General features: G+C 36.1%; 1 protein-coding gene across 11 annotated transcripts in view; it reads left to right on the top strand.

The window, feature by feature from the left end:
• Positions 1-7,994, top strand: part of LOC119642096 (irregular chiasm C-roughest protein) — a 380,139-nt gene that overhangs the window by 97,161 nt on the left and 274,984 nt on the right. The gene's annotated exons all lie outside the window — the stretch shown is intronic.

The following is a 7,994-nucleotide window of genomic DNA, read 5'->3' as shown; positions in this document are numbered from 1 at the left end:
ACGAATATACACTTATTTTATAAATCGGCACAATACATGCAAAACAATTGAGAACGAATATATGCTTATTCTCAAAGCGGCACAATACATGCAAAACAAATGAAAACGAATATATGCTTATTCTCAAAGCGGCTAATCTTGGAGCATTTATAAACGATGGGCAAAGATTTCCTTTTTTCCACCGCGTGTTCACATATCTTGGAAAATTTTTGTCGTGGAACTATTTGTTAGCATCTGCATCGAGATTCATGTTAATACATTTAACTGCTATGGAGTTACCCGTCTTTTTACTATGACATCTCACTGAAGTGGACCTCATGAAACGCATGATTATTGGATATGGAACTTAGATGTATGCATCCGTTTCGAACGCAAAGTACCAACTCTACACCATTGTATATATTAAGTTAGTGCGTGCGTATGTAAAGCGCAATAAAATAGATCCACGTTTTATAATACCGATCAATTCAGAATCATGATATGAATTGACTAAGGCTTGGCAGTCCGTTTGTCTGTCCGATGTCTGTTCATATAAAATTGTGCTACAGGTCGCAATTTTGGAGATATTTGGATGAAATTCAGTGAAGTGACGTGTTTTGACTCAAGGACGAACGCCATCGAACATGTTGCGGATCGATCTACTTTTTCGACCATTCCCCATATAACGCCCTATTCTGAAAAGTCGTTATACGGAAGAAAATTATAATTTTCAAAATTTCTCAGTAAAAGTGGCTAAGTAGTAGTATATCGACATTCTAAATTGCTGTAAAAACTTTGGACCGGCTACAGGAATTTTTGAACGCTCTCCTGCAACAAAAACTAAAATTCTTACGACGGATAGATAAATTACTAAATTTAGATCATATCTCGACTTATTTTTTGGATCCGACATTAATAAGGATTTTCACAAAAATTTATGCTTTAAAGAGCAGAAAGGTTGAAGTTTTAATATATATTGATGAAAATTGACACATAACATTGTGTTACACAATGTGGTGTAGGGTACTGAAGGGTCGGCCCTGCCGGACTATGATGTGCTCACTTGCGCAGCACGGTGAGGACTAGAAAGTCGTGAAGAAAATTAAAGACAGGAAGAGATAGGGAGGTGGTGGGAGGGCAGCCTAATGGAGTGGAGAGTGCCGCACTGAGATTTCAATCCGCGAACACTGACTTAGTAGTCGCGATTTTTATTTACTCTTAGCTATTCATATGGATCTAGCCAACATCGGGTAGTTAAAGTCTACAATTACGACAGATATCTTGGCAGATGACACTCAACTATATATAAATTTGACTTAATTTGTAAAATGCGTATTAAAATCGAACGTGGCATACCCTCGCATATTTATTTCCATTTATTTAATTTGAAAGTTTTTTCCTGACTTTTGAGTATACTACCACGAATACATTCTAATTCTGAAATTTATGGTTATGTTACTGGTGGTCCCTTAGACGACATTCCCATAGCTGAGGTAAGTTAATTTAACCGCCTATGGGGCGAATGCGGCGTGGCTGCAAAAGGTCTGAGATTACTTTTGTACCTGCTTTTCACGGTAAATTCGCCATACTGGCGTGGGACCGTGGGTAAGCAAAAAACAAAGAATACATTTTTAAATTATAAAGGAGAAAATGAAAATAATTATATAAATTTAAAACAACTTTACTAAGTTTAACAAGTTGAACAACTGCTGAGAATGTTACTCAAGGGACGAATGTTACTCAAGGAACGAATGTTACTCAAGAGGCTACTGGTTTTCAAATACACGTAGCACTGCAGGCTTTCAAACGTGACGCTGTTAGCAAGTTAATTAGATTGTAACTGTGTGAGTATATAATGATGAAATCTGGAGCTCCGCAGGGGAATCATCTATGCCCGCTGTTCTTTTGGGTATTTATTCGGAAATTCGGAAATACTAGTGTACTCTCCATGTTAAGCTTTACGGATCATGTTAAACTTTTTCTCCCTTCACCAAGCTTGGGGAGGTTCTCTCTTTTTGTGTCCGGTTTATTTTTGCTGGCGGAATGCCGTAAGGTAAATCGCATGTAAAACCTGTTGTATGCAAGGCGAAATCTGCATTTGGTTTCATTAAAAGGACTTTTAGGGCACCTATGTTACGAAAGGTCTTTAAACGGCTTTGTTAAAGCCGTTAGGTATGCGTCTTTTATTTAGTCTCACAGTAATGATTATTACGTTCATATGATTAAAGGTATTCAACCAACAATTTCTCTCCTTTGCTTTGAGGAGACTATGACGGGATAGAATTTTACTTCTGCATGCACGGCGTTTATCTTTTATCCATTCACTCGTTCTTGAACGTAGAACGTTGGATCTGGAATAGACTTCTTATTAAAACTTATTCAAGGAGGTATTACGTCATCAGTCTTGCTTGGTATGTTTGATATAATTGCTACAAGAGTCTCAAGGAATTGCATCCCTCTTCCGTTGTCGCAGTGTATTATGAACGTTTCCTTGCGAACAATTTCATGACTTTTATTATTTGTTTTCGATGGACGATTCCAGCGACTCAACAAATACGGTAAATAAACCGCCCAGATTTCACAAGTTAGCCGCCCAGATTCCACAAATATGGTAAATAAAACACCCAGTTTCCAGAAATAAGCTACCATCATAATGATGTATACTATTGGCATATTTTTGGGGGAGAATGAAAATATGTACACATATATTATATATTAGTTTGGGGAAAAATAAATCCATTATTTTTATATATACCTGAGGAAAGGAAAAATGCGAAGTAGTGATGAGATGAGAAAACTACATTAAAACGGAAGTGAAGTTGAAATAAAAATATTTGAAAATTTTTCTTTCTTAGGGGAAGAATACAAATCAAATAAAGTTTTAAAACACTTCAATCACCGCTTGCTTTAAATAAATTTAAAATATCTTCGAAGGGGAAGAGCACACCAATTTGTATTCCACTATGTGTAATGTATATAAATGTGTTTGTAAACTATGTTAAATAAGTGTTGCGTTCTTTTCTTTTCGCAAAGGCTAGTTAGCTCTTAAGGAAGATGTCTTCAAATTTTGGTACATCGCGTGTCACTATTTCTGTCCAGATTTGTTACAAGTGCAATACAAGTGATAGTGAAAAAATATGGTGTAAAGCGGCTAATTTAAGGTTCTCCTGTGTACTTGACAATGCTTTCATTGGTCTTCTTAAAATATCAATCGGTTAAAAAAGTTCTCAAAATCTTGCCAAAGATGATTCTAGCTACTATTTTTTTGAACATTTTTTTGAGTAGTGCGATGACGACCAGAAAGAAAAGAGGAAAGAGATGGAGAAGGCAAGGGGTTGGCCGCAAGTCTAGGGGATGTGTGTGCCATCGGCCCACTCACTATTATAGCTGCGATCAAAGAAACTTCAACCCTGCTTGAGATTTAAATCCGTGCGCACTGACTAATGGGCTACTGAGGCGGATAGCTTGTATTAAAATGAAGGCAAGCCTAATTTGCTTTAGAAGGAAGAGAGAGCGAGAGCGGGAGAGAGAGAGAGAGAGAGAGAGAGAGAGAGAGAGAGGGAGAGAGAAACCCTTAAACAATGAAATAGTTGAACTTGGCTTTTGTCGAAATTTTCGATACGATCCTTTTTGGCTTGTACGCAACACTTTGGTAAAACATAGATCACACATCTCACCTTACACATCGTAGGTACTTTAAGGGCTGACGCCGTGAATGATACGTTTAGCTTCGATTGTTATATCGCGGCTGACCTTAACTATACGCTCGTATCGATCATAACATCATAAATAAGTTTTTATTAAATGCGGAATTATCTCAATCAAGTTTTTTCATCTTTTGTTAAAAAAGACAAACATCATAGAATTATTGCTGATGCTTAACCCATTACCATTAACTCACTTTCATCGTATGTCTTGAGACATATGGAGTGAAGTGACCATCAAGGTTAATTCGGCATCTTTGAGATTTGCTCCAAGCAAGTTTGCCTCTTACAAATCACAACCCAACAACGTTCTAAATCGGCGCCGGCCAAAACTGCGGCCCGAAGATTACGATTCTTCATGTTCGCGTCTTTAAGGTTGGCTACTCGTAGATTGACACCAGTCATATTAGATCTTTCCAGGCAAGCCCCTTTCAGATTAACACCCTCTAAATTAGTTCTTAAGCCCGAAGGGTCTTCAAAATTGCAACCACGTAGATTGGTACCTTCCATATTTGCATGTAAACCTTTCACCGATACCAGCTTTCAATCGTATGAAACCAATTTTTAAAATCATGCCTAATATTAGTAAATAGTTTATCCAAAATAAATTTAAAAAACCGAATCTATTGTCCTTAACTAGGGTCTTTTTACAGTCGTACGTGTTTTCCTTCTTATCGCTTAAGTCTTTCAAAGCAATTTAGTTAATGCATTTCATTTTGTCTTTTACTTTTGAAAAATCAGTTGTATTTGTGCCAAGATATAAGAGCATACTGTGTTAAATCGATCATATCCACACAAAGTTGTAAATGATTAAATGTTCTTTTTTCACTTTTTTGAGGCTTTATGCCTATTAATCGTAAGAAAAACCCCACACAATGCTCAAAACTATATTGTTGTTGTTTGTTGTTGTTGTATCATTCCTTATCTGCATCAACCATTTCTAAATGTTTACATGCTACGAGAAAGATTCAAACACAGGAAAATACGTTTTGACTAAAAATGCCATTTCAAATCGTTTCAACATCGCGTTTTTCATCGCTTACTAGGCAAAGAAGACGACTTTTCTTTGACGTGTTATCACTGTCGATGAAAAATGAATCTACTACGGCGATCACATCGACAGAAAGTTGTGAGTTAGCCCAAGAGAACTATTCAAATCAACTCCGAAGCGAATATTCATGGGCATAAAGTTTTGCTCTGCATACGGCAGGGTATAGTGCATTACGCGCTGCTAAAACCCAATGAAACTTCTACTGCAGATGTTTACCGACGTCAATTGAAAAAATTGAACGCTGTATTATTAAAAAAAAGAGCAATAATAGGGCGTAAAGTCATTCCCCTGCATGACAATGCTAGGCCGGAAATCACAAAAGTTGTTTACGATAGACTGTTACGGTTTGAATAGGAAATTCCGCCGCAACCAGCGAACTCACCAAACATACCGCCTTCTGAAACTACTTGTTCAGATCGATTCAGCATAGCTTGGCCGGCACGCGGTTTCGAAACGCTGAAGAAGTGCCAGAATGGGCCGGTAATTGGATAGCTGCTAAACCAATATCGTTCTTTCGGCGTGGCATTGCTGTATTGCCAGACGGACGCGAAAAAATTATAGAAGATGATGGAAAATATTTTGATTAATATAATTGTACCGGTTTTTTTTTAATAAATGCCTTTTTCAAGCCAATAAATGATCAAAACACACTTAAGCACTTAACAGATATCTTTTATAAATATGACGCAAACATCGATTCATATGCAATGGATTCCCAAAAAAGTTTTCGTATGCAGAGTTTCAGATCAACTGACGGATTGACCTTAGAGAAAATAAATCCAATTATTCTCTAATGGGGTCATTTATTGCAAAAGTCATATTTTACTATTATTACTTTCTTTTTTTGATTATCAATGAACCGAAAAGGCGTGGTTATGTCACAATATGTAGAACATTTCTCTGATACATGTACATGAACGTTTTCTGCCCCGACGCCCACAATAGTCTGCGGCGTTTTTGTCTTGATGTCTACACTAATTCTCGTGCGCTTGTGGCAAATCGATCGGTAGTTCTTGCAAGCAATCTTAATTTTTTATAACAATTTTTGATCTCCTCGCTTGATTCAAGTATATTTCTTGCAATTTTTCCGCCTCTAAGAGGAAAACGGCAATATCTTTTAATAAATTTGCACACTTGATGCATAACCTTTGTGACATAAGAAGTTCTTCTTCTTCCGAAGACTTTATAGAAAGAAATGCATTAATGCGGTGTGTTTTTTTCGCAAAAATAAATACATGCGTTAATTCTCAATAAGTTGCTTATCAGCTCCCCATAGGTTTTGGACGATTCAACATCCTGAGATACACGTTGATAGAAGGAAAGTGCATGTCCTGCATTTATGATTAAATTGTGTAGATTGTGCAGAAGGTAAATTTACTTTAAATTTAATTTAAATTTTCAACGAAATAATATTTTAAAATATCCCATATATTTGGCTGAAAACTTTGTAATTATTTTTTTAATTACCCTTTGTACTACCAAAATCTTTAGCCAAACTGTGCCATGCCAATAGTTCACTAAGTTCAATAAGTGATATACATAAGGATATTTACAACAAGAACCATCGCCATCAAAATAATCGCACATACAACACAACATATTGTAAACCGTCTTGCGTACTATACGGGAGACCAATGAATCTTCCTAATTCAAAAGAACATGAGAGAAGGAGCCAAAACTGATTCGATGTTTCTATACCTTAAATATCGAGTTTGAAATCATATCATGCATATACGAAAAGCAGTTTAAATCCAATGCTCGTTTGCCCATTTGACGGCAACGTAGCAACTGCTGATCATTTTCCGAAGCGTTAGTATACCGTATTTTCACAAACATCCAAGCCAATAACAAAGGTCCATATTCAGGATTATGACACATACGTGTTACAACTTTGTCAAAACTACGAAATACTATAAACTTTTGAGTTCATGTTAAGAACAATTTAACTACCAATAAAGTGGGCCATCATATTAAAGTCTGCTGCCCGGATGAGGTAAGCCGTCATTATCTAAATGCTCGCGAAGTTCTGGCATTTGCGGATTATGACCAAAATAGCAAGTTCCACTCAAACCAAAAAATTTTGATTTATAGATGCTAACGTGAGTGAAACCACATTTATACCCAGATTTATTTATAATCATGGCATCCTCCATATCATAGCCGGTATAAGAATTAACCGCCACAATTGCATTAGTGCCCATGGCAAAATCGTCAATTTTTAATAATTGTTCAAGTATTTGTATAAAAATTGCCTACATCTGAGAATAAACGTCCACATTTGTTTACAATTAGCTACCATTGACAATATTCAGCACAAACATGAAATGAATGATGTGCTTTATAAATGCTGGTTTTACGCACCGAGGAACATTTTGAAATATGCCATATTGTATAGAAACTAATCACTGGTAGTTGAATTCGAAAGGAGAAGCAGCTGTAGAATGCATAGAAAATAATTCAGACTCTCTAATTCTTACAAATTCAGACGCTCACCTGAGGTAGAAACAATCATAAACAAATGTGGACGCTTACTCTCAGATGTTGGGAACTTTCAGACAAATTATTGAGAATCATAGAATTAATAGAATGCAACAAGGCAATTATGTCAACAAATAATAGGAAATTTTCCTTCAACAAGAATTTCACCTGCAATTGCTGTTGATTATTTCGAACCATAATGGACCCACTACGAAATTAGAGGAAAAAAGCCAACAAAGGCATATGTAGCAGCATTTTATTGTTATGCTATAAAAGCAGTCCATCTTGAACTTGTAGGTGACTTATCAACTAACGCTTATATAGGATCATTAAAATGTTTTATCAGGTGTAGATGGCGCTATCAAAATGTTTACAGCGACAATGCAACTAATCTTATTGGAGCCAGTAACAAATTGGCAGAACTATCGGTCTCAATGTTTTCCGATAAGAGAAAAGAATCGATAATGTCAACATACCGGTCTAAGCGAATACAATTTCACTTCGTTCTACCAAGGACTTTTAACTTTTTTTATGTAGTTTTTGTTTATTTTCATTCATTTCACATTAAGATCACAAATTTCACATTTATTAAAAGCAACTCTGTGCTCTCACTATTCTAAACGCTTGGTACTTTTTATAAGCAATATGAAGGGGAGAGTAAGTAAATGAGCGAACTACGAATTTCACAACTTTAGAGAGTAAGTAGATGAGCGAACTTCGAATCTGACAACTTTAGAGAGTAAGTAAATGAGCGACCACTTGTTAGAATGTAAGTATTGGAA

This window comes from Glossina fuscipes, unplaced genomic scaffold (genome assembly GCF_014805625.2).
Source record: "Glossina fuscipes isolate IAEA_lab_2018 unplaced genomic scaffold, Yale_Gfus_2 213, whole genome shotgun sequence".
Classification (NCBI taxonomy): Eukaryota; Metazoa; Arthropoda; class Insecta; order Diptera; family Glossinidae; genus Glossina; species Glossina fuscipes.
This window is presented reverse-complemented; position numbering and strand designations above follow the sequence as displayed.